Raw genomic sequence first — 25,648 nt, 5'->3', positions numbered from 1 at the left:
ATTGTTCTGCTTCCTGGCAATGTTACCCACTGTGATTGGAGGCTATACAAACAAACAAATGTAAAATAAAGATACACAACAAACAACTGTGTCACGATGCAACTGTCAACCTCGTTTACCTATAGAAGTGGTTCTGACCCGGGGCAGACTGGACCTCTTCCTGGAATGGGGTTGGTGCTCCATCCTATTTTTACCCAGGAAATAAGTGCACACAAAGGTATTTATTGATTTCATGTTCACAAATTCAAACCTGCATTGGTATAATTACATGTTTAATTAGTCTTACCCGATCAGACGCTGGTTGTGGGTGCCTGAGAGGTCTGATAAAGGTAAACAACAAATATATTCAAACTACTGTACTGTTAAAACATTCTGCTTCTTGTGGCACAAAATAATATGTTGACAATGTTTTGTTTTACCCTGGCAAACTGTTGTCCATTCGTGGAGTGCCCACTTTAGGAACATTTGGAATGTCCCACAACTGCATACACACAAATGAGTGACTGAAACATCTCCCTAAATCCATTAGCGTAGCTAGCTAGCACCAGATGCTAACAACAACAATAAAAGTAATCGGTGCGCACGCTCTCTCTTTTTCTCTCGCTCGCTCGCGCCACGGGAAACCTCCCGGTCCCGGTTCAAATTGTGTGTTATTGGTGAGTAAATAACAGTGTGTTATTTTGAAAAGAATAACAAATTAGAAGGAAAAAAAGATTTTAAAAATACAGATTTCAGTAGGCTATTCTGAGGCTCTGGGCCCCATTTATTTTCCTCACAGACGGCAACAAAAGTCAGAAATTATACGATTTAAAATAAAAGCAATAATTGTGGCTTGATATTGAGTAAGAACCAAGGGGCAAACTCTGAGGAATAGCCGGGACGCCAATACGGAAGTGCCACACACTGCAGTTCATATATTGGCCGATAGGCGATGGCTGCAGAAAGGAGCAATTTCCATAGACCCCCATGTTAAAATGCCCAATTTTACAGCAGAAAAAAACATGTTTCTACCCCTGGCTCCATACATTTTATTATTGATATAGTTAGATTCCACCTTCATGATTATGGATCTGTGAGTGAATTGTTTTCTAACACGACCCTTTTATTTATATTAGGTCTTAACGTTTTTGCATAAATTAGGGCGTGGTCACATTGAGTGACGGCTCTGTCAAGTGACTGCTGCTGCTAGCTTCTCGTCTCTCTGCTAGCTGCTCCGTGAAGCTAGCTACAGGGACTCTGTCTGGTCAGTTCATCCAGGAAACACAACTTGAAGCCGGCCGTGGTTGTTTGTTCTTCATGCTTATATATCGGACTATTGTGACTCGCTCTGCGGTTGAAACAGACGGTGGATGAATGCGGTTTTGCGGTAAGTGAAATTCGAGTGCATTATTTATGTGTTAATGATTTCAATCAGCTATGTAATGAATGTTAAGGCTTGGGTTAGCTTGTAGCGAGTGGTAGCTACATCGGTGCTAACAATGCTAATCGTAGCCTCCAAGTTAAAATAATAGACTGTATATATAAAGGTTAAAACGAAATAGACGTTAAGTGGGATAATACTGTTGAACAAACGGCTTCTGTTTGAGGTTGATAAAATAAGGTCATCCTTGTAACGTAGAGATATTTTATTATGTAGGTAGGAACTGTATGCATCGCTAAGGTTAATTTAAATTGGCTATGCTCAAGTATGTAGACAAGTTAACGTCGAAGTAGTGTATGTGAAATCAACCTCACAATAAGATGTGTGTATATTACAATTATTAATGTCATATTTCAAGATGATTACTTAGATATTACAATATGGTTGGTTGAGCTGGAGTTCATTATTGAGCTTACACGTTAACGTCACAGTCATCTGAAGAACGAACCCAAACCTTGTTGTTTTTATTAATTGCATTACCAAATGGGTATCAAATAAACAGTAAGCATTGGTGTGAGCCTCTCCGCTCACACAGGGTTCAAATATGGACGGAAAGAGCAGGTTCGTGTAACACAGGCGTTTATTAGCTCCACACAAAAGTATCCACGGGTCTCCAACGTTGCCCGTGTGGCAACCCTTTTGCCACCTTCCAGGATCCCGTCTACTGCAAAACAGCCCAGAACCAGGTTACGACATGCTTTTTTTCCGGCACTGATTACCTGATTCCGATCAGCTGTCTGGTCTCCGGCCGAGCACCTCCCTTCACTCCAGCAGCCGGCGCCCTAACCACACCCCGCTGCCACAATTGGTAACACAACTTCCAAAGTTACAGTAAAATAAAAAGGACCCTGACTCGGACAATACACAATCCAACATGTTCAACAGAAGAGAATCAGTTATATTGTTTGTACACATGGTACTTTACATATATATCTGTTTGTTTAAGGCGTCCAGGTGATGCAGACAGGCTGGACCAGAGAGTGAGAGACAGAACTGGACTCCTCACAGCAGTGAACTTTAGCACAGGTACAAAGACTGTTTTTTCCATACTGTACAAAGAATCAAGAAAGATATTGGTTTAAATAAATGAAGTATTGACTTTAATACACTGATATACGTTCCATTAAACAATACTAAATACTAGATCACCTACACATCAGTTAAGTTGAGGGTTTTTTCCATGCAAAAAGTTACATTTAGATGTTAACAAGCAATATGACTTTGTCAGCTTTCTAATTGAATGTATTGAAGGTAAAGCTATTTAACACATTGTGAGAAATCTCTCAATATTGTCTGTAAAAAACGTGGTAAAAGTTATTCTTTCAGTGAGACAACAGAGCAAGCTTCTACAGTTGCACTACGTTTTGTAACAGTTAAATATTATTTTGATAATAACATATATTTCAATGTTGATTAAATTCATACTGTTCATTCATAATCTGATTGTCTTTGTAGCTCACTGTTGAAATAAAAAAAAAACATTACAATTACAAAATAATTATATCTACAGCCCCTAAACACACAAACACACCGCTTTCATAAATAACACACTTGTTCTGCAATAATATGTTTTATGTTTCCTGTCATTTTTGTTAGGAAAGGACATGCCTGAAAGACACAATATGTTCTCCTTCTCTGAGGGTCAAGAAGAACATCCAAGAGGAACATTAAAAGCTGATGTTATGAGATTGTAAGACCAGTACAGGAAACTACTTTTATTGTGAAAACAGTCAGCTGATCGAATGCAGCTATTTCCACATCTACACTCCATCAGCTGATTATTTATATTTGCCTCACTTTATGAGCTTCACATCACTTGTGCCTTGTACCGCAGTTTGCAACGTCACAAATAAATGGGGCCAATCTTCAGTCAGATGTGAATGTGTAATCTAAAACTTTCAGTAAGAATAATGGACAAAAGGAGTGCAAATACAAATACAATTTACTGAAATGTGAACCAAAAGTTAATCAAATGTTTTAAATAAAAAGCACATATGGACAGAAGGTGTAAACCTATTAAATGTATAAGTAAACATATTTAGTCAAATAAAGTGACAGACTAGGCCTGTGCAGTTGGTATCAGCTTTGCCCAGCGTGGGCTCCTCCATCAGGCCTGGTCCTCCTCGCAGAGGAAATACCCTCAGTCCTCTCCAAACCAACAGACAGGACGTCCACGGAGGTTTTTCCCTGAAGTCTCTGCTGCTCTCTGGACACCATGCTGTCTCAATCCGTCCACACTGAATATGAGAGGGGAAAAATGAAAATAATAAATGCTTTAGACAATAAGAAACATAAAGTTGACTGTTGAGTTGCTCAGTTTTTTTAGATTGTCAATACTATTACTGTATAACTATATATCAGGTTAAGAGGCACATTAAAATAAAGATTGGTCTTTAAATACATGTTGTCTTTTGAATTGTATGTCTAAAGTCAAGGATCTAGAACTGGTACTTAGTTTTAATGATACAGTCTGGTTATTATGCTGTTTGGAGGAGGCCTCACAGGTAAGAGCACTAATTAGCTATCCATCACATGTACCTTAGCTTGACTTAAATGTATTAAACGTATAATTAAGTGATATCAAAATACAAATAACTAATGCCATGCAAACATATTAATATTTGCTTGATTCCAGTGTTGAATTTAGCACAATTGCATACAAACATTAAGAGGTTTTAAGATTCTGAAGTATTATGCTAAAAACTCAATAACTTAGATTATTATTTATAGTTTTGCTGAATAGTTTCATGTCCGCTTACCTTAGAAACGTAAAATGCGACCGCAGATGGGGAGCATGTTAGCTTAGCTTGGTAGCTTCAGCTAGCTCTGGAACTTCCAGCTCGGTGGCAGCAGGTCCCGCCTCGGCTCCGCCTCTTTGCCCTTATTTGGAGCAGGCTGGAGTAGGCGGGAGTTGAACTCTGACGTCACTGTCGAGCCGTTAGTGGCCGACTCCGCCTACTAAGGGCTTCTCTGCAACTCTGCAGAATCCTATGGGTGACGTCACGGACCCTACGTCCATTTGTATATACAGTCTATGGTAAGAACATGTTTTTATGAACCACACAGCTTCCGGTCTTCCACGACCTGACCGGAGAAAAATACGTGCTGCAGGCACAAAACACATTACCAGTAGAAATACATTGCTTTTATAATCGAGCTGTGCAACACGAAAAAAAGGGGAAAATCGTGTTGGTGAACACGAATCAATAGATAAAAAATCGTGTTGGTGAACACGAATCAATAGATTAAAAATCGTGTTGGTGAACACGAAATGTCATGAGACTGGGTTGAATAGACAGACAAGACGTGAAGTAACATGAAAACCTGACTCTACATAGAAACCTGACTAGACTTGGAATGACATAAATACCTGACTAAACATGAAATGACAGACATAAAACAAACACAACTAACACGATTGACGAGACACCACAAATAGAAAGAAAAGAAAATAGAAAATATACGTGTTGAAATAGAAAATATACATATATATTATATATGCAAATATATATATTCAAAAATATATGACATATGGAATATTAAATATTGAACAGATTATATAGGTGTAAAATGTACAGCGAGGTTTTATTCCAAGAGAAACTGGAGCAGAGAGTTCTCTTCCAGCCAGAGGTGATTTATTGTACAGAGTTATTGCAGTGGGCAGGAATGTGTTCCTGTATCGGTCCTTGTGACAGCGGAGCTGCAGCAGTCTGTTGATGGAGCTCCGCTGACTGTCCAGCTGCAGGTGGAGAGGATGGGTGGGGTTATCCATCATGGACAACAGCCTGTTCAGTGTCCTCCTCTCCACCACAGCTTCAAAGGGGTCCAGCTTGATGCTGATGACAGACCCAGCTTTCCTGATCAGTTTATTGATCCTGCTGGTGTCACCAGCTCTTATGCTGCCCCCCCCCCCCCCCAGCAGACCGCAGCAAAGAAGAGTGCACTGGCCACAACAGACTGGTAGAAGATCTCCAACATCTTGCTGCACACGTGGAAGGATCTCAGCTTCCTCAGAAAATAGAGTCTGCTCATCCCCTTCTTGTGCACAGCGTCAGTGGTGATCCTCCAGTTCAGCCCATTGTCTAAGTGCACTCCCAAGTACTTGTAGTCTTCCACAACAGCCACATTCTAGGAGAGGATGTGGCTGTTGTTGTGCCAGACGGCAGCAGTCATTTGTCACCTAGGCACTCGCGTGAGGCAGTCGCAATTTCTACAGGCTCGTACTACCTGTTAGCATCTGGCATCTGTTAGCATCTAGCTCTCCTGCGTACAAACATTTAGCCATCCCTGCTTATACAAGTAGTAGTTTTAGTTGTCTGCGATCTGCGGAGGCCTACTCCCACCTGTCGAGTACGGCTGTACTGAGGTGTTTTTCCTCCGGAGACGTCGCGAAGAGACGGAGCGGCTCCACCTGTTGCTGCATGCGATCTGCGATCTACGGAGGCCTGCTCGTCGCGAAGAGACGGAGCGGCTCCACCTGTTGCTGCCTGCGATCTGCGATTTACGGAGGCCTGCTCCCATCTGTAGAGTACGGCTGTACTGAGGTGTTTTTCCTCCGGAGACGTCGCGAAGAGACGGAGCGGCTCCACCTGTTGCTGCATGCGATCTGCGATCTACGGAGGCCTGCTCGTCGCGAAGAGACGGAGCGGCTCCACCTGTTGCTGCCTGCGATCTGCGATTTACGGAGGCCTGCTCCCATCTGTAGAGTACGGCTGTACTGAGGTGTTTTTTCCCCCGGAGACGTCGCGAAGAGACGGAGCGGCTCCACCTGTTGCTGCCTGCGATCCTCGATTTACGGAGGCCTGCTCCCACCTGTAGAATACGGCTGTACTGGAGAGGTTTTTACCCCGGAGTCGGCGCGGAGAGACGGAGTGGATCCACGCTTCGGGCTTGGCCTGCTTCCACCGGGTGTGTGCTGCTGTGCGGAGGAGGATTTTACCACGGCTGGGGCCTGCTTTCCACCTGTCCTGGTTCTGCTGTTGCAGAGGCCTGCTTTCACCCCGGGGATACCACGGAGGGACCGGAGCGCTTCCACGCTGCTGCTTTCGCCTGCCCTTTGCTGCTGTGCTGATTTTGCTCCAAGAACATCGTGGATACTGTGTGCTGGTCTGGGAAAAAGGCCAATATCGGGATTCTGATGTGCCTGTTAACTGTTTTGGATATGAAAAGATCTCTAGTCTTTCTGAGAAGTCTACTGGATTCAGGTCTGTTCTGCCACCCGCAGTGGGCATCCCCTGCAAAGGTTCGGATGTGTTACACAAACAATTACCGGTTGCCTTTTCACAGACAATCTGCTCGACAAAATATGTTTGTCTTTTTGTTTTCCTGCGATGATGGTTCTTCAGGACTGCTTCTTAAGCTCAAATCACACTCTCGCAGTCTTTTCCGGTGTTTCTAAATGAGATGACAATGTATGTGTGTCGTTTAAGAGGAAAAGATGCCTGTTTTTTTTTGTTATTACTGTCAGGAAATGTACAACCTAACCCTGGTCCGCCCAGTAGTAGTAGTCAGATCGCTACTCCTGCTGATTTTAAAGCTAGGTCTGGGTTGGGTTTCATCCACTTGAATGTGCGCAGTCTGTTAGGTAAACTAGATTTTGGGCGAGCTCGACTGACGCTGACGTTATTGTTTTTATCAGAAACATGCCTAAATAAATCTATTTTGGCCTCTGACATTGCCTTAAATGGTTTTAATGTGTATCGTTCCGACCGGTCTAATAAAGGTGGTGGCGTTGCCATTTATGTTAAGAATAAGTTCAGTGTATCCACATTAGTTTCCAAATCGATCAGTAAGCAATTGGAATTTTTAGCCTTAAATATAGAAGTGGCAAAGGGGCAACAGGTCATGGTGGTGGACTGTTACAGACCCCCCTCAGCTGGCAAGGACTCCTTGTCTTTGCTAGCAAATCTTTTATCGCAGCTAGACTACAAGGAAATAGTGCTACTTGGAGATTTTAACTGGGACTGGTTAACTGCAGTATCAGAGGATTTTAAAAACCTTTGTATCTCTTTAAATGTTACTCAGATTATAGACAGTCCTACTCGCCCTAACATTAAGTCCCCAAATAAATCCTCCCTAATTGATCTCATTTTAACTAATGTTCCCTATAAATACTCATCTGTGGGGGTATTTGCGAATGATCTGAGTGATCACTGTGTTGTAGCCACAATTAGGGACACTAAGGTTCAAAAGGTTAAACCTCGTATTATTATTAAGAGAGACATAAAACATTTTGTGGAGCAGGGTTTTGTTCATGATCTGTTTGATTTTGATTGGGGAAAAATTGATCTGTGTGCTGAAGTAGAAACTGCATGGTCTTATTTTTATCTTGGTTTTATGGAGATAATTTATAGACATCCACCCCTGCGTAAATTTAGAGTGAAGGGATGAGACAATCCTTGGTTTTCTGCTGAACTGTCCAGTCTCCTTCATGAGAGAAACAAGGCCTGGGCAAAGGCTAGGAAATCAGGCTCCGAGGTAGAATGGCTGCGTTTTAGGCAGCTAAGGAATAGCTTCCCTTCACATGTCAAAAGTGCTAAGTCGAAGTACTATCTGTCAGTTACCACAGAAAACCTAAATAATCCTAGGACATTTTGGAAAGCCATAAAATCGATATCCACCGGTGAGATCCGTAATGAGCTACCTCCGTGCCTTACCACAGCATCTGGCTCTATATCGGACAGGGCCAGTATGTTAAATTGTTTTAATAAGCATTTTGTGTCCTGTGGCTCTTTGTTTGATTCTGTTTCTAACTCTGTTTCTGTGAACACTACAGTATGTGACTCTGAACAATGTGGTCTGGAAAACCCTTTCAGTTTTACTCCTTTTACTGTTGATGTTGTTCGTGAAGCTTTAACCAAGTTAGATCCTAAGAAACCGGCTGGCCCGGACAACGTAGAACCTTTCTTTTTAAAGATAGCTGCAGATTGTATTGCTCTTCCTCTTACTACTCTTTTTAACCTCTCCCTCAACACAAATGCAATTCCAAAAGTATGGAAGTCAGCGTATGTCCTGCCACTACTAAAAGGAGGGGAGGCAACTATTTTAAATAACTATAGGCCAATCTCAAAATGATCAGTTCTGGCGAAGGTGCTCGAACGCCTAGTGAGTGAACAGGTAAAGGAGTTTTTATGTAAAAATAATATCCTGTCTAAACATCAGTCTGGCTTCAGAAAGCAACATAGCACCATCACTGCCACAATGAAAGTGGTGAATGATGTGGCGAGTATTTTAGATAATAAGCAGAGTTGTGCAGCTCTATTTATTGACCTGTCCAAAGCGTTTGATACCGTCGATCATCGCATCTTAAAGCAGAGGCTACTCAGTATTGGCATATCCAGCCATGCAGTGGATTGGTTTGTGAACTACCTCTCTGAAAGGTCCCAATGTGTTCACTTTGATGGGCTGTCTTCTGAGTGGTTAAACATTGCTTCACTAGCAGGAACCACGCCACAACAGTGTGATGTTTGTACGTTTATTGAAGTAACATGTGAATGATATGAGGGGGGTGAAGGGATGATCTGGGAGGACGAGCTATGGTCTGTGCAGTGGGAGACTCAGAGTGGGGGTTCCGTCTCCGGCATGATCGGCGTGGGCTGATTACGGGCCCCCAGACAATACCTGGAATTAAGGTGTTAGTATACACAGTATATAAACATGCACCGTTTAAATATAAATGGTGACGGGCAGAGGATGTTGGGATGAAGGGATGAGGGATGTAGGGATAGGGATAGAGGGATGAAGGGATGAGGGATGTAGGGATGAGGGATGAAGGGATGTAGGGATGAGGGATGAAGGGATGGAGGGATGAAGGGATGTAGGGATGAGGGATGAATGGATGTAGGGATGAGGGATGTGGGGATGAGGGATGTTGAGGGGAGGGAGGGATGTAGGGATGAGGGATGGAGGGATGGAGGGATGTAGGGATGAGGGATCAAGGGATGAGGGATGGAGGGATGGAGGGATGAAGGGATGAGGGATGTAGGGATGAGGGATGAAGGGATGTAGGGATGAGGGATGGAGGGATGAAGGGATGTAGGGATGAGGGATGAATGGATGTAGGGATGTGGGGATGAGGGATGTTGAGGGGAGGGAGGGATGTAGGGATGGAGGATGAAGGATATAGGGATGAATGGATGTAGGGATGAGGGATGTTGAGGAGAGGGAGGGATGTAGGGATGAGGGATGAATGGATGTAGGGATGAGGGATGTGGGGATGAGGCATGTTGAGGGGAGGGAGGGATGTAGGGATGAGGGATGGAGGGATGTAGGGATGAGGGATCAAGGGATGTAGGGATGAGGGATGGAGGGATGTAGGGAAGGGAGATGTAGGGATGAGGGATGAAGGGATGAAGGGATGTAGGGATGAGGGATGGAGGGATGAGGGATGGAGGGATGAGGGATGTAGGGATGTGGGGATGAGGGATGAAGGGATGAGGGATGGAGGGATATAGGGATGTTGAGGGGAGGGAGGGAAGAAGGGATGGATGGATGAGGGATGTAGGGATGTATGGATGAGGGATGTGGGGATGAGGGATGTGGGGATGAGGGATGTAGGGATGTTGAGAGGAGGGAGGGAAGAAGGGATGGATGGATGAGGGATGTAGGGATGTATGGATGAGGGATGTGGGGATGAGGGATGGGGGGCTGTAGGGATATAGGCATGTTGAGGGGAGGGAGGGAAGAAGGGATGGATGGATGTATCGCTCGGTGTGAGTCGGAAGGGGAACTGTATGGGTAGAAGGGAGAGGGAGGGTGGGTTGAAAGGATGGAGACGAGCAGTGGCCGGAAGTTTTGCCGGATATAAATAGGGGTGGCCGTGGTTCGAGGCGGAGTTTTAGGCGTGGCCATGCTCCTGAACCTATGTTAACAATTTAACCTCATTTCACAAGCAGGAACCACGCCACAACAATGTGATGTTTGTAAGTTTATTGAAGTAACATGTGAATGATATGAGGGGGGTGGAGGGATGATCTGGGAGGACGAGCTGTGGTCCGTGCAGTGGAAGACTCAGAGTGGGGGTTCCGTCTCCGGCATGATCTGCGTGGGCTGATTACGGGGCCCCAAAAGAGTCGGATTAAAGCAGCTGACTTAAGCGTGTGCATGTCTGACGTCGTTTAGATTGTTGCGGATGTAAGCGTGATACGCTTGGGATGACGAGCGGCCGAGGGCCTAGATGGTTGGATAAGAGATGCCCGGTCTAGCTGCTGTGGACGCTGCGCCGATGCGGGAGAAATGGCTCTAATAATGTTCTGAGAATGCCCCCAAAATGTGCGGGATGTTCTGAAAGTGTTTCTGGACGAGAAACGTGTAGCTTGAAAATAACATGCCCGGAACGAATGACTACATCTTCACTTCTAAATCCAACTAAACATTACCTTGAGGAGTTAGAATGATGCGCGCGCGGTTTGCCCAGCACCAGGCCTCCGTTACACTCTAAAGGGAAAATACGTTTATGCCGTAAATGTTAGGTTGGGTTGTGGGGGCAGGTTCTCCTGGTATGAGCGACGCTGCGGAAAGAGCAGATGTGAATTAGGCGGCAGTTAGAGAGAAAGCAGCCTAGTTCATTGAAATTGTTGCACACCATCCTGCCTCCCTGCGGGTGATCGACGGTTAAAGTCTGAGGCGTTGCATGATAGAGAGGAAAGTGAGTGAGGTGTTTGAGATGGTGGAGTGCTGACTAAGCATGCTGAGGCCGGGTGGGAGGGGGCTCCGCATAATTGGCAAGAGAGGGATGCGCGTGCTGCGAATATGCAGCAGTAACGCTCGGAGTCCGGAGCTCCCCGGTATGTTCCCTGGTTGAACTGCTTGATGCGGCCGGCGGCTTGGCTAGCGAAGTTTATTTTATTATTTTTATTATTTTTTCCAGAGAGAGAGACCGGAGCGTCTACTCACGCGAGGATCAGAGAGAGAGACCGGAGCATCTGCTCGCGGCGAGGGTCGGAGAGAGAGAGACCGGAGCGTCTGCTCACTGCGAGGGTCAAAGAGAGAAAGAGACCGGAGCGTCTGCTCACTGCGAGGGTCGAAGAGAGAGAGAGACCGGAGCGTCTGCTCACTGCAAGGGTCAGAGAGAGAGACCGGAGCGTCTGCTCACAGCGAGGGTCAGAGAGAGAGAGACCGGAGCGTCTGCTCACTGCGAGGTTCAGAAAGGGAGAGACCGGAGCGTCTGCTCGCTGCGAGGGTCAGAGAGAGAGACCGGAGCGTCTGCGAGGGTCAGAGAGAGAGACCGGAGCGTCTGCGAGGGTCAGAGAGAGAGAGAGACCGGAGCGTCTGCTCGCTGTGAGGGTCAGAGAGAGAGAGACCGGAGCGTCTGCTCACTGCGAGGGTCAGAGAGAGAGAGACCGGAGCGTCTACTCGCTGCGAGGGTCGGAGAGAGAGAGACCGGAGCGTCTGCTCGCTGCGAGGGTCAGAGATAGAGAGACCGGAGCGTCTGCTCACTGCGAGGGTCAGAAAGAGAGAGACCGGAGCGTCTGCTCACTGCGAGGGTCACTGAAGGTAGAGAAGAAGAAGGGATGGAGGGATGAAGGGATGTATATGCAAGGGGATCTTTGTGAAGCCTGTGAGCACAGGGATGAGAGAAAGGTTGACATGAGCTGCGACATGTCAGACACAGAGAGCGGCACGGAGGGCGATACTACCTGGCCCCCACCAGGGGGTGCTGGTGAGTCGGGCTGTGTCCGTGGAGGAGGACCAAGGCCTGTGACGTCACGACCCGTGGTGCACGCGCGCCGCGCGGTGGTTAGCTCTGGAGCGGGAAGAGCTGTGTGTCTCGTTGTTCTTGCCGTTGTGCTCCGTTTCGGAGCGCGGCTCCGTCCGAGAGGCGTGTCGAGTGCGCCGCTGCGAGTGGCCGGGGGCTGCGAGTGAGGCAGGCTGCCGGTGGTGGGGTGATTGGAGCTAGCTGTGCCTGTTGTGGCCCCGGCTGTTAGCCCTCGCTGGCGGAGTAGACGAAGCCTGGGACCTGTCTGGAGTTGGAAGTATCTCGTTAGGGGAGCTTGAGTGGGAGCGGTGGCGGCTGGTGTGTTGGACACTGATTGCCGAGCGCACGCGGCTCCGTTCGGATGCTTGGCTTAGATCCGACTGCTGACCCGAGGATGGCGGGTAGCCGATGTCGAAGAGATCTTCATCTGACTCCGGCGAGTTGATCAGCAGTTTGGGATCCATGGTAAGTAGAATGTTCTCGTGGTAGTGTTTAGCTTGTTTGAACCGTGAAGACTCGCGGCGTGGATCACGGTCTGCCTGTCAGTCTTTGAAAGGATGGAGACGAGCAGTGGCCGGAAGTTTTGCCGGATATAAATAGGGGTGGCCGTGGTTCGAGGTGGAGTTTTAGGCATGGCCATGCTCCTGAACCTATGTTAACATTTTAACCTCATTAATGGTGTTCCTAAAGGTTCTGTTTTAGGTCCACTTTTATTCTCCATATATATCAACAGTTTAGGTGAAAATGTGAATGAAGCTACTTTACATTTGTATGCGGATGATACCGTGATGTACTGTGCAGGTCCCTCCATTAAGGAGGCTGGTGTTAAATTACAGGCTGTTTTTAACATTATTCAGACTCAGCTCGCTGAGTTTAAGCTTCTTTTAAATGTTGATAAAACCAAGGTAATGCTCTTTTCTAAAGCTAACAAGACTACAGACACTGCTTTGGATATTGTTACTATGCAAGGACAAGTACTTGAAGTAGTTACCTGTTATAAATACCTAGGTATCTGGCTTGATGATTGTCTTACTTTTAAACTTCAGGTCATTAATCTGCTTAATAAGCTGAGGGTTAGACTAGGTTTCTTTTTCAGAAACAAGTCCTGTTTCTCTTTTGAAGCCAGGAAAAGGCTAGTCACTGTGACCTTTTTACCTGTGCTGGACTATGGTGATTTGATCTATATGAATGCACCTGCCCATTGCCTGGAAAAGTTAGATGCCGCCTATCACAGTGCCCTGAGATTTGTTACTAACTGTAAAGCACTTACTCATCACTGTACCCTGTATGCCAAGGCAGGTCTGCCTTCACTAACTGTACGGAGGCTCAGTCATTGGTACATGTTCATTTATAAAGCCATGTTGGGTAAACTACCTTTTTATATCTGCTCTCTGATCTCTCGACAAATGTAAAGTACTTATTGCCTGAGATCTCATGATGTTGTTTTATTCAATGTGCCAAGTGCTAGGACTGTCTTAGGGAAGAAAGCTTTTAGTTGAGCAGCTCCACTAACTTGGAACAGTCTGCAAACATGTTTAAAACTGAGCACTTTGGTTCCCCTGTATCATTTTAAAACTCAGCTGGGTGACATGCTGTTTGATACTCATGGTACCTGTCTCTGTAAATAGAGTTTGTAAACTGTACCCTGTACATTATGTTGTATGTCATCCTTATTGTTGTTCTGTTGTTTTTATGTTACATGTGTAACTAATGTGCTGTAGGTCACCCTTGAAAAAGAGATATTTTGATCTCAAGGGGCTTTCACCTGGTTAAATAAAGGCTACAAACCACCCAAACAGAACAGTTTGTGGCTGGGGTGATGGGGGTATTTTATAATCCTGAGGGCTTTCTTTAAGGTTAACCTGGTATTTTTACTCCACTACATTTATTTTAGTTACTTTGCAGATTCTGATTAATGATGTGAAATATAAACAACCCTTAAATCAGACTTTAGTTACACCTGAGTAAAATGTAGGGAAGGTCAAGTGCCAACAATCAGGAGAGATATTTGATAGTTGGTGCTTGAGAAGACTAAACTTGTATCTGCTATATCCCTATATATATTATCCCTATAAAGTATATGAATTACTCGTTATTCTCTACTTAGTTAATTAAAGACTGTATATTATGGCTATTTTGCACATCCCTTTCAAGATTTCAAGATTTTCAAAGGTTTATTGACATATCATATACACAACTACGGTGTAGTTATGCAATGAATGAAAAACTTGGGTCACAGGTTCCTCAACAGCGCATTACAATACATCTATCAATATGTGTGCATACCTCCACCATTAAACTGTCATGTTCTGCACATTTCTTATACTATCTACATACATCTTATAAGAGTATAATTAATGTGTATAATATCAGTTCAAATAAGTGCTTCAACATAGTTAACATTGCAGGAAAGTTGATTGTCAAGTTCCAAAACAAACCATGCAATATATTAGACGTTAAGTACTTTGTCAGGCTTAATATTTATCAGATACCCCCAAAGCTTTTTTCTTATTTAAAAGAAGACCTTAACCTAAAGTATTCTTTAATGTTTAAATAAAGCCTTATTAGTGTGTCTGTTTTGCACATCCTCCTATCAGGCACTAAACTGTTTTATTGTAGAGATCACTTACAGTATCTTCTTGATATTTTCTATTCTATATTTATATCATTGACCTTCTACTTTCCCACTATTTTGTATGTACTCTTAATATTTAAATGTTTTCATCAAATATAACACATTCAAAAGTGCTTTACAAAAATGAAAGACATTAAGAAAAAGGCATTTTAAACAGTCATTAAAAAGCAACACAATCTACATGCATTGCATTACTCTAAACGTGTAATAACGTGCTTTAACCAGTAGGTGGTTTGGGTTAAAAAGCTGTCAAGTTTACAGTGTTAACAAAATAAAATATACTGCTGTTTCTGGTTTAGTTTACGACGGATATATTCTGTTATTGTTTTGATATTTGTAACAAAAGCGATGGAAAAACCCCACAGCAACACAGAAAAGATGGTCTTAACATGACCCAGCGGTCTAGTAGTTAATAAAAAACAATAATATCAAAACAAATTATTACTACTAACTTTATTGTGAAATTCAAACTGAACGGTAAAAGAATAGTTTCCGGTCTATTCTGAGCCCGATCTCTGTAGATAAATACAAATAAAGAACTACGACAGATGTGTAATATATTTAATGCAGCCGAACCATTTATTACAATGCATTCATGTGATGACTTTCAAAGAGTAAAGCAAGCACTGCTGAATAAAGTATGATTTTATCTTTTACTTTTTTTCATATGGAATGCAGTTGGAGGTCAACCAATCACAAAGCTTGAGGCAAAGCGGAACAATAGCTGAGGATTCTGGGTAGTGTAGTGTCTTCGGCCATCCTAAACTGAACAAATATTTGTTTCTCCGAATCGAAGGAGTTACATAAAATAACGATGACATAAGCTGTTTGCTTATATTACGTTTACAACAAAAATGTTATTAGACTGTCACCGTTATTTAATGGGGCTGTATTCTTGTTCTAACACTTTAGCCATCCTTAGATTATATATTGTATTACCTGAAGTATTTGATACACTCGTTTATTTTCCTCCCAGCTATCTCCGGGGTGGTGCACTTAGAGCTGCTGAATCATTGTGAGGCAACATCAACTAAACCAACAGAGTGTCTGTTGGCCAGGTTGGATTGCAGTAGAAAGGTGTCACCTCTTCGAATCATTCAATCACGAATGAACAGCTCTGGATGTTACCATTGTGGTGGCAGCATGGGGGGTCAGCAGCATCAATTATTCCCCACACGAGGACGAAAAAGGTCGTTTGCGTTACTGTTTAGTGTCATATAGACCGTTCGGCTACATGAGGACGACCGAATACGGCACTAAACGACTGCGGAAACGATAACTGGTCCCAAGGTGGATAGAACGGAATACGCAACGCTCTGGGGGGTCCAACGGCTCCGTGTGTACGCCCTATACGATCATTTTCTGATAATGATGAGGCAATAGCCCCGCCTCCCCACCTCTGCTGCTCACCCCGCGTCAAAGTAAACTGCACACTGAATTCAGATTATTTATCTTTCTCTCGATATGGACATAAACGCGAGTGAAGTCTAATCTGACAGGACGGAGACACCTCTCAAACTACCTAAACTAGTTATAAATATGTTTATTTTTACTGTCGGCCGGGTCACTCATTACTGGATCAGCTGCTGCATGAAACAGACACTGACGCTGTCCGAAGAGAGGGAGGAAAAAGCGAGGCTCCATGTATTTTATTATTATATTATATAGAGTCGTTATTCATTTGTTTTAAAGCTCAATAAAAAACAAAGAAGACCTTTGACCGGCACTTTTATAATTTTCTCCGGAAGATTTAAACTTTAATACACGTTGACTGGCGAAAAACTCTGCCCGGTTCCCTCGGCCCCCACCGCGGAGAATAAACAGAAGGGCAACCATGACAACCATGCTTCTTCGCTGCTTTTGTGGAGGATGTTACAGTGCCACGTACAGGCTCCTGCATATGTACTGCAGCTTCTCCAGCGGTTGGAGCTAAACGGAGCTGTCTCGTGTGGACAGACACTATCCGGTGAATATTGCGTGTGGACGGAAGCTTTTTTGCGATTGCGTTTGCGTTAATTCTATGCGTTTAGCCGTTTTCGTCCTCGTGTGGCCGGGGCCTAACCCTAATCCTGGTCAGGTCCTACATAATTCACACCTGCCAAAGACCCTTACCACTGACCCAGGGGCGGACAGGCCATCAGGAGACCCAGGACATTTCCCAGTGGCAGAGTGAGACAATAATTCAGACCGTGAGATTGACTCCATCCCAGGCCAACCTAGTTCTTCCTCATGATGCCTTGATAGTGTTCCCACAACGGCATGGCAGTTATGAAGCGTCTTCTAAAAAAGAACAACTTAGACACCTCATCGTACAGAATTATAGTCGATTTCGAATCTCCCATTTCTCCTCAGCTCATCACAGACCCGGCGCCAGAACAAATCTAAAGGATGGGCATATGATTTTCATGGGAGGGCACACAACACCGTCACGTGCTGCGGGCCTGCGGCACAACATATATGTGACCTGCTCTATCGAAATCAGTCGCATTGACCCGAAGACACATTTTGAGTTGTATACACTGCTGGAAAGAGGATATTCCTAGCTTTCTAATGATATCAGGATTGTTGTTGTACTCCAAATATTAAGCGAAATATGTCACATTATATAATGACTGTCACCGAGTCATCATTTTGAGAAAAAGGCCTTCAAAGTTTCCTCTTCTCTGGAATCCATCGATCTGATTGATTACTAACGGAGCAAATGATCAAAATACTACGGAGGGAAGATATTTTCGTTTGGATTACTGGTCTGGGGGAAGATCGCGAGTGTGTGTGTGTGTATACGTGTGTATACGTGTGTGTGCGTGTATACGTATGTGTGTGTGTGTGTTTGTGTAATTTTGCGTTTGTGTGTATTGCGTTTGTTTCCCGGGGAAAACCCTCACGAGAAACACCGGCTGTTGTTATGCCTGCTGTGACGTTAAATTACTCCGTTCTCCGCTTGTAAATATGCCGTTACAAGCTTCAAAGTTATATTTATCATCTGAATTTGCCGAAACAAGTTTAATATTCTGAAAGCCAAGACTTTGTTTAATTAAAATCAGATGAAAACAAACTGTAACGGACCCTGTCGTGTTATCTATGATTACTCTACGCTTACATTCATAATGTCAGCCGGAGGGAGGAGGGGCGGCGCTGCGGAAGAGCAGATTGCCGTTCATCTTCCCTTTACAAGCTTAAAGAATGTATTTATCGTGTGAGTTTGGAAATAAAAGTTTCATATTCTGAAAACCAAGACTTTGTTTGTTTAAAATCAAACAAAACACCCGAACCCAGAAAAAATAGTTTTTTACGCAAATCCACGTTTATTTTTAAATGAGCCGTTGCGACTTCCGATTGATTTCGATAGAGCGGGGCTGCTTCTCAGGTCGATTAAATGAAATCCTTGCTTCCCTCACTTGCGTCGTTTCCCTGCGTTTAGTCCCTCCCACCAGGGAAGCATGGAGGGACGCAAGGAAACCACGAGAAGCAGGGAAATGAGTTTTAAGAGCAATGGGACGTCCTTTCCTCCGGAGCGTCACGTGAAGCGACGTCCGTTTGTGATGACGCTGCACAGCTGTTCGTCTGGCAGCAGCCAGCTCTGTACCCATTATTTCCACAAACACCCCCGCCTCTGTTAGTGCACATTTACTGACATAAACATTAGTATCATCTGTTGTAGATCCAAATACATGAAATAAAATAAGAAGTCATTCTCAAAAAAGATAAACGCCATTCTTAAAATGTATAAACGAACAATAGTTTGATTAATATTGATTAGAGTGCACAATAGAAATAAAATAATTGAGAGAAGAAAAAGAGATATGTTATCTATCAAAACCCAGTTAGATTAACATGCATTGGATTGCACACTTTGTTTGTTTGTGTGGATATGTAGCACATTAACATTTTAATAGCACTTAATGACTGACTGAATGGAAATGACGATAAATGAAAATGTGAAACGAAAAAAGCGATCATGAAAATGTTTCCAATAAATGAATAAAATGATTTTTGACCACTTTGTTGTTCAGATATATCACATATTTGTAACTAAATGATACATGAATTGAAACAAAACACGGTATAAACTGAGGAGTGAGTCCCGTGAGGTTCATGTATTTTCTTCACTCCGCTGGGAAACTGCTCTCATGTCAAGAAGCATCAGATCAGTGCATGCACTGCCTCGTCCAATCAGTGAGCGATACACAGTAAGGGGGCGGGGCGAGTGTCTGAGGATTTCATCGGAGGATGGTCTGGTGGTTCCTCGGTTATCGCTCTTCCATGATCGCTCCTCGCTCCTCGATCCTCGGTCCTCCGGCAGAAATAAGAGCCATGGGACGGTACTCAAGATGGCGCGGGCAAATCAACTTCCGGTGAGACCGAGGACCGAGGAGCGAGGAAATGAAAATAGTCGACCTGAGAAGCAGCCCCGGGTCACATATCAAACAGCAAGGCCAACAGCATTGCGTAAAGACGCACACTTATCGCGAATACATACACAAATAAAGGGCAACATAGAAACCACTTTTGAAACATTGTGTGCGTGGCAGCACAAACACTGGTAAATCACGAGCAAGGCACACTGGTTAAGGATGGCAGCTTCCTCATCGCTGCACTCGGAGAGAAATAGTAGAGACGGAGACGATGAACTGTTTAGCCCGCCTTGGGCATGGTTTATTTTCCTATGCACTGCAGGTGCATCCTTTTACTCAGCCGAGCTAACTTAGAACATTATTTTGGCCAACTCTGCATCTTTGTACTGCAGCGTATACTCAAACAGCGACAGGAAGAGCCCACCGCCTGACTCGGACATGCTGTGGAGTGAATCGTGGTCACCTCTGAGAGGGAGTTGGTTGACAGCTAAAAAAGCTATAATATCAACGACAGCTGACACGTAATAACGGCTCCGTGCGAGCTGATCTGCACCAAAGTTCTAATTTCCTTATTTGTTTCCTCGCTTATCTGTCTCTCTCTCTCCACAAACTCTCACATGAAATGTGTTCTTTTGATGCGGCATGCCTTAGCAGTCCTTTATCAGTCTGTAATGCGTGTTTCCAGTCGCAAAAACCTTTGACAGTAAAAGCCGCATCAGATGAAGACGTATTGACTTTAAACTGTCTACAGGGGAAACAAAAGGCTGCGTCTGCTTTTAACAAATATTCAAGCCGTGGTCTGTTGTTGTACCATGCAGCGGCAAAAGTGCGCTTCTTTCCTGAAAACAATCTCCCTGATAACGATCCAGTTTCACCTGGTTGGGTTTATTAACCCCAAGATCATCTGGGGCTGTTGGTCTTTGAGCAGTTGCTGGCCCAATAGAACCTGTTGATGTGCTGCAAGGTAGCGTCTGTAGTGGAGGCACCGGCACGGAGGAGAAGGAGGAGGATGCTGGCGGGTGTGGTACAGGGTGTGGCAACGCAGGTGGTGATGGTAGGGCACAAGGAGCTGTGCCTCGGAGGACAGCGTTGGTGGCGGCCGCCTTGATGAGTCAGGGCTTGGGCTCGCTAACTCAGCCCCGGGGTTTGCCGAGGTCAAGCTTGTGACATTAAGGCGTGCTGCTGCAACGGCAGGTGCAGGGTCGCCAGCAGCTGCATCGGCTGCAGTTCTTTCATCGCTATTTCGTTGTAATAAATCCTTTTGAGCCAATTTCTGATGTCCATTGTGTAATTCAAACAGAAATGGGAGTCTACTGAATGCACAATAAACAATAAACAAATCCAGAATAGGCGGCAGAGTGTGACGCTGTGATTGCTCTAAATGTGGACGAATCACAAATCACAACAGACACATGAATTTATTTGACGTGGCCTGCGATTTTTTTGTTTTAGTTACTATCTGACATCACATGATCGTAGCATAAAAGTTCACAGTTTATTTATAACAAAACAAATTTAAAAAAAAATGTGTTAAATGTTTATAAATAATAAAAATCGTGTTTATTGGGGGAGGGCAAGAATGTCAAATGGGAGGGCCTGGCCCTCCCACGGCGCCGGGCATGGCTCATCACCTTCCTGGCATTAAATAAGCATTTTGATGCTCTCTAATCTGGATTCCGATCTGGATGAACTAACCCTAATCCTGGTCAGGTCCTACATTATTCACACCTGCCCAATCAATCAATCAATCAATCAATGTTTATTTATATAGCCCAATATCACAAATGTTACATTTGTCTCAGTGGACTTTACAGTTTGTACAAAATATCAGTATGACAATACGACACCCTCTGTCCTTAGACCCTCACATCGTACAAGGAAAAACTTCCGAAGAAAACCCACAGTTTAAAGGGAAAAATGGGAGAAACCTCAGGGAGAGCAACAGAGGAGGGATCCCTCTCCCAGGACGGACAGACGTGCAATAGATGCCGTGTGTAAATTGAAAAGATAATACATTTGCAACATAGGTAGTCCAAATGTTTGGAAATGCATGTGTGTATAATAGGAAGATGAATCCACGAGGATATCCATCCAGGACCTATGATCCAGGACCACAGCCACGACTCAAGATCCAGGGCTCGCGATCCAGGACAGAGGAGCGCAGGATCATCCATGACTCCGGATCCCGGCGTATATAGACACCAAAAAGAAAGACATTTGGGGAAGCTGGGTTAATCGGAACATGAGAGTACACAAGTATAGACAGAGAGAAGGAAGAAGTAAGATGTCCCCCGACAAACTAAGCCTATATCAGCAAAACTAGGGGCTGAATCTAATCAGCCCTAACTATAAGCTTTATCAAAAAGGAAGGTCTTAAGCGCACTCTTAAAAACGGATAGGGTGTCTGCCGCCCGAACACAAACTGGAAGCTGATTCCACAAATGTGGAGCTTGATAAGAAAAGGCTCTGGCTCCCATTGTACTTTTAGAGACTCTAGGAACAACCAACAACCCTGCATTCTTGGAACGCAATGCCCTAGTAGGACAGTAGGGTATAATGAGTTCTTTAAGGTAAGATGGTGCCTGCCCATTAAGGGCTTTGTAGGCGAGAAGAAGAATTTTAAATTCTATCCTGTGTTCTATAGGGAGCCAGTGTAAGGCAGCCAGAACAGGAGTAATGTGGTCCCTTTTCCTAACTCTGGTTAGTACACGAGCTGCAGCATTTTGAATCAGCTGAAGAGACTTGACTGACTTCTTGGTACACCCTGATAATAAAGAGTTACAATAATCCAGCCTTGAAGTAACAAATGCATGGACTAGTTTCTCTGTATCGTTTTGAGGCAAGATATGCCTGATTTTTGCAATGTTACGTAGATGGAAGTAGGCGGTCCTTGAAATTGATTTTATGTGGGCGTTAAAGGATAAATCCTGATCAAATATAACACCAAGATTCCTTACAGTCTCACTGGAGGCCAAATTAATGCCATCCATAGTTAGTATATCCTTAGATAATTTGTTTCGTAGATTCTTCGGGCCAAGTACAATAACTTCAGTTTTGGTCGTGTTTAACATCAAAAAGTTTAAGGTCATCCATGTTTTTAAGTCCTTAAGGCAGTCTTGAATTTTATTTAGATGATTAATTTCATCAGGCTTGATTGATAAATATAGTTGAGTATCATCCGCATAACAATGAACATTTACAGAATGATTCCTTATAATATTGCCTAACGGAAGCATATATAATGTGAACAAAATAGGTCCGAGCACTGAGCCCTGTGGCACTCCATGGCTAACTTTGGTTTGCGTGGAAGATTCATCATTGACACGTACAAACTGAGAGCGTTCAGATAGATAGGACCTAAACCAGCCTAAAGCAATTCCCTCTATGCCAACTAAGTGCTCTAGTCTTTGCAATAGGATATCATGGTCGATAGCATCAAATGCAGCACTGAGATCGAGCAAAACAAGAATAGAGACACGTCCCTTGTCAGAGGCTATTAGAATGTCATTTGTGACTTTAACCAGAGCTGTCTCTGTGCTATGATGTGTTCTAAAGCCAGACTGAAAATCTTCAAATAAATCATTGTTTTTTAAGTAATCACACAGCTGTTTTGCGACCGCTTTCTCAAGAATTTTTGAGAGGAACGGAAGATTAGAAATAGGTCTATAGTTGGCTAAAACCTCTGGATCGAGGTTGTGCTTTTTAAGAAGCGGTTTTATCACTGCTAGTTTGAATGATTGTGGAACATAGCCTGATAATAAAGACATATTCATAATATTTAATAAATAAGTGCTAATTAATGGAAACACTTCCTTAGTTGGAATTGGGTCTAACATACACGTTGATGGTTTAGAAGAGAGAATCATTGAATTTAATTGTTCAAGGTTTATGGCTGAAAAGCATTCTAGTTTACTATCTAGTGTAATATTAGAACTTACGTTTCCGGGAGCTGTTGATAACACTATACTGGTCAAAGGCAAGAGGTCATTAATTTTGTTTCTAAGAGTAACAATTTTATCATTAAAAAAGCACATAAAATCATTACTACTGAGTGCTATGGGAATAGAAGGCTCAATTGAGCTGTGGCTCTCTGTCAGCCTGGCTACAGTGCTGAAAAGAAATCTTGCATTATTCTTATTCTCATCTATTAATGAAGAGTAGTAGGCTGCTCTTGCTTTACGCAGTGCTTTCTTATATTCATCGAGAGTAATATGCCAAATTAAACGAGATTCTTCAAGTTTAGTGGAACGCCATATCCTTTCAAGTTGTCTCGACTTTTGCTTTATTTTGCGGGTTTCGGCATTATGCCATGGAGCTAATCTATGTTGTTTTATTTTCTTCTTTTTCAAAGGAGCAACAGACCCTTACCACGGCCCGAGGGGCGGACAGGCCACCAAGGAAATTTCCCTGTGGCCTGAGCAGTGGCAGACTGAAACAATAATTCAGGCTAACCTCTTCTTCCTCATGATGCTTTCACCTGCAGCACTTTGAAACCAATCTGAAACTAACCACATAGGATGTCACATAGAGCTGCACTTCTGACTAGCTTGTTGATAAAAAACATTGTGTGACAGATTGAGCAGGACAAAAAGAGAGATCTTGTCTTTACTCAAAGTGTGGCAAAATATGTCAAAACTGAATTAGCATCATTCTTGTAATTTTAGGACTCGATTGTCAAGATGCTGGGCTTGGGTACAAAGTCCTCCATTGTATCATGTTATTCAATCGGACACTTTGACCTGCTTGTTAAATGTTTCAATCCAAAACAAATAATTTCATGCATAGAGGTCACTACAGTGGCCAGCTATTAAAAAGGTGTTTTCTTGTATATGCATTGTTTTTTTTTGCATAGTTGCACCATCAGCCACTACATAGGACCCTATTGCATCATCCCATACACTGCTACTCAGTGCCAAGTCAGTGTAAGTGCATGATACATCTCTCTAAACCAAGATGGACGACAGACAGCCAGATGGACCAAGTCACCTGCCGATATCCTGCCAATCCTTTTATGGAAGCGCCCCCTGCAGGTATAAAAAATGTGGTGACATCAAGTAACAACTAAGGAATCATATAATTCATAAATTGTCGAAGTATTGATTTTCTGTTGGGAGGAAATTATGATTAACCACCTGTCCACTACAGTGGACGTCATGCATCACTGGCTATCAAATCAAATCAAGTTTTATTTATATAGCACATTTATAAACGATTTTTGGTCGAGCCAAAGTGCTGTACATAAAAATAGCCTAAACACTTTATAGCAAATACAACAGCACAGTTTGTTCAGAATATCAGTATGAGAAAAACAACACCCTCTGTCCTTAGACCCTCACATCGTACAAGGAAACACTTCCAGAGAAAACCCACAGTTTAAGGGGAAAAAATGGGAGAAACCTCAGGGAGAGCAACAGAGGAGGGATCCCTCTCCCAGGACGGACAGACGTACAATAGATGCCGGGTGTAAATCGAAGACATAATACATTTTACAGCATATAGACCGAATGTTAGGAAATGCATGTGTCTGTAATAAGAAGATGAATCCACGAGGATGTCAGCTACAATCCTGTGGAAGCCATCAGGGAAGCAGCATGACGAGACCCAAGGCAGGACCGCAGAGACAGGTTCAGCCACGACCCGAACGTCTTAATCCAGAACTCAGGATAGAGGATCCAAGACACAGGACTACAGCAAGAGGATCAGCCTCGACTCCGGATCCCGGCGTAGATATAGATACAAAACAAGAAAAAAGATTTGGCTGGGTTCATCGGAACAAGAGAATACACAGACACAGACAGAGACTATATTTCAACTACAATTCATACTGCTACTGCTACTGTTGTTCTTGAAAATATTTCATTTGCAATATCTTTTTGGGACTTAAATCAATATACTTGTTATTATAATGTCATTTTAAGATTGTGTATATCTTTATATTTTGTAGTGCTCAAAAGCAGACCGTGATAGAAAGGCCTACAAGATAGTGGAGGAAATACCATCTGACTCGAGTGAAGATGATTTTAGTGGCAGTGATGACGACATACTGCCAGAAAAAGGAGCTAATGAAACTGACAGCGCAGCTGAGGATGCTGAGGGAGTTGAGGTTGAGGAAGCTGAGGATGTGCCACCTACCAGAGCAAGCATCTGGAAAATAGGAGACAACCAGTTTGAGGGAGACTTGCCTCCTTTTTTAGGACAGTGGAAAGCAAATGTTCAGGGAACAGAACCAGTAGAGTTCTTTATGCATCTATTTCCCGAAGAGCTGATCAATGACATAGTGTTTAATACAAACTTGTATGCACTCCAAAAATGAAAAGAAAATCTGGCTGTGACCTCAAACAAAATGAAAACATTCCTAGGAATAAATATGGTCATGTCATACATCAGATACCCAAGATCAAGAATGTACTGGTCATCAGAGAAAGGGCTTCGTCTTGATTTGATAGCAGATGCCATGCCAGTAAACAGATTTGAGCAGATTCTGGGTGATAATTACTCACAGGCCCCTGGAAATGCTGATAAGCTCTTCAGAATCAGACCAG

General features: G+C 43.6%; 1 protein-coding gene across 3 annotated transcripts in view; it reads left to right on the top strand.

Moving 5' to 3' along the window:
* The window catches only part of LOC117551199 (immunoglobulin superfamily DCC subclass member 3-like), an 88,511-nt gene that overhangs the window by 6,332 nt on the left and 56,531 nt on the right, over positions 1-25,648 (top strand). Inside the window, exon 1 of one of the 3 annotated variants that reach the window (XM_034223952.1) lies at positions 12,238-12,581. The exons of the other annotated variants lie outside the window; for them this stretch is intronic. The gene's annotated coding sequence lies outside the window, so the exon portion shown is untranslated. Of the gene's footprint in view, positions 1-12,237; positions 12,582-25,648 lie in introns of those variants that run through there. 3 annotated transcript variants of the gene reach the window in all.

This window comes from Gymnodraco acuticeps, unplaced genomic scaffold (assembly GCF_902827175.1).
Source record: "Gymnodraco acuticeps unplaced genomic scaffold, fGymAcu1.1, whole genome shotgun sequence".
NCBI classification, from domain to species: Eukaryota; Metazoa; Chordata; class Actinopteri; order Perciformes; family Bathydraconidae; genus Gymnodraco; species Gymnodraco acuticeps.
The sequence above is the reverse complement of the archived record's forward strand: the minus strand, read 5'-3'. Positions and strand labels throughout refer to the sequence as shown.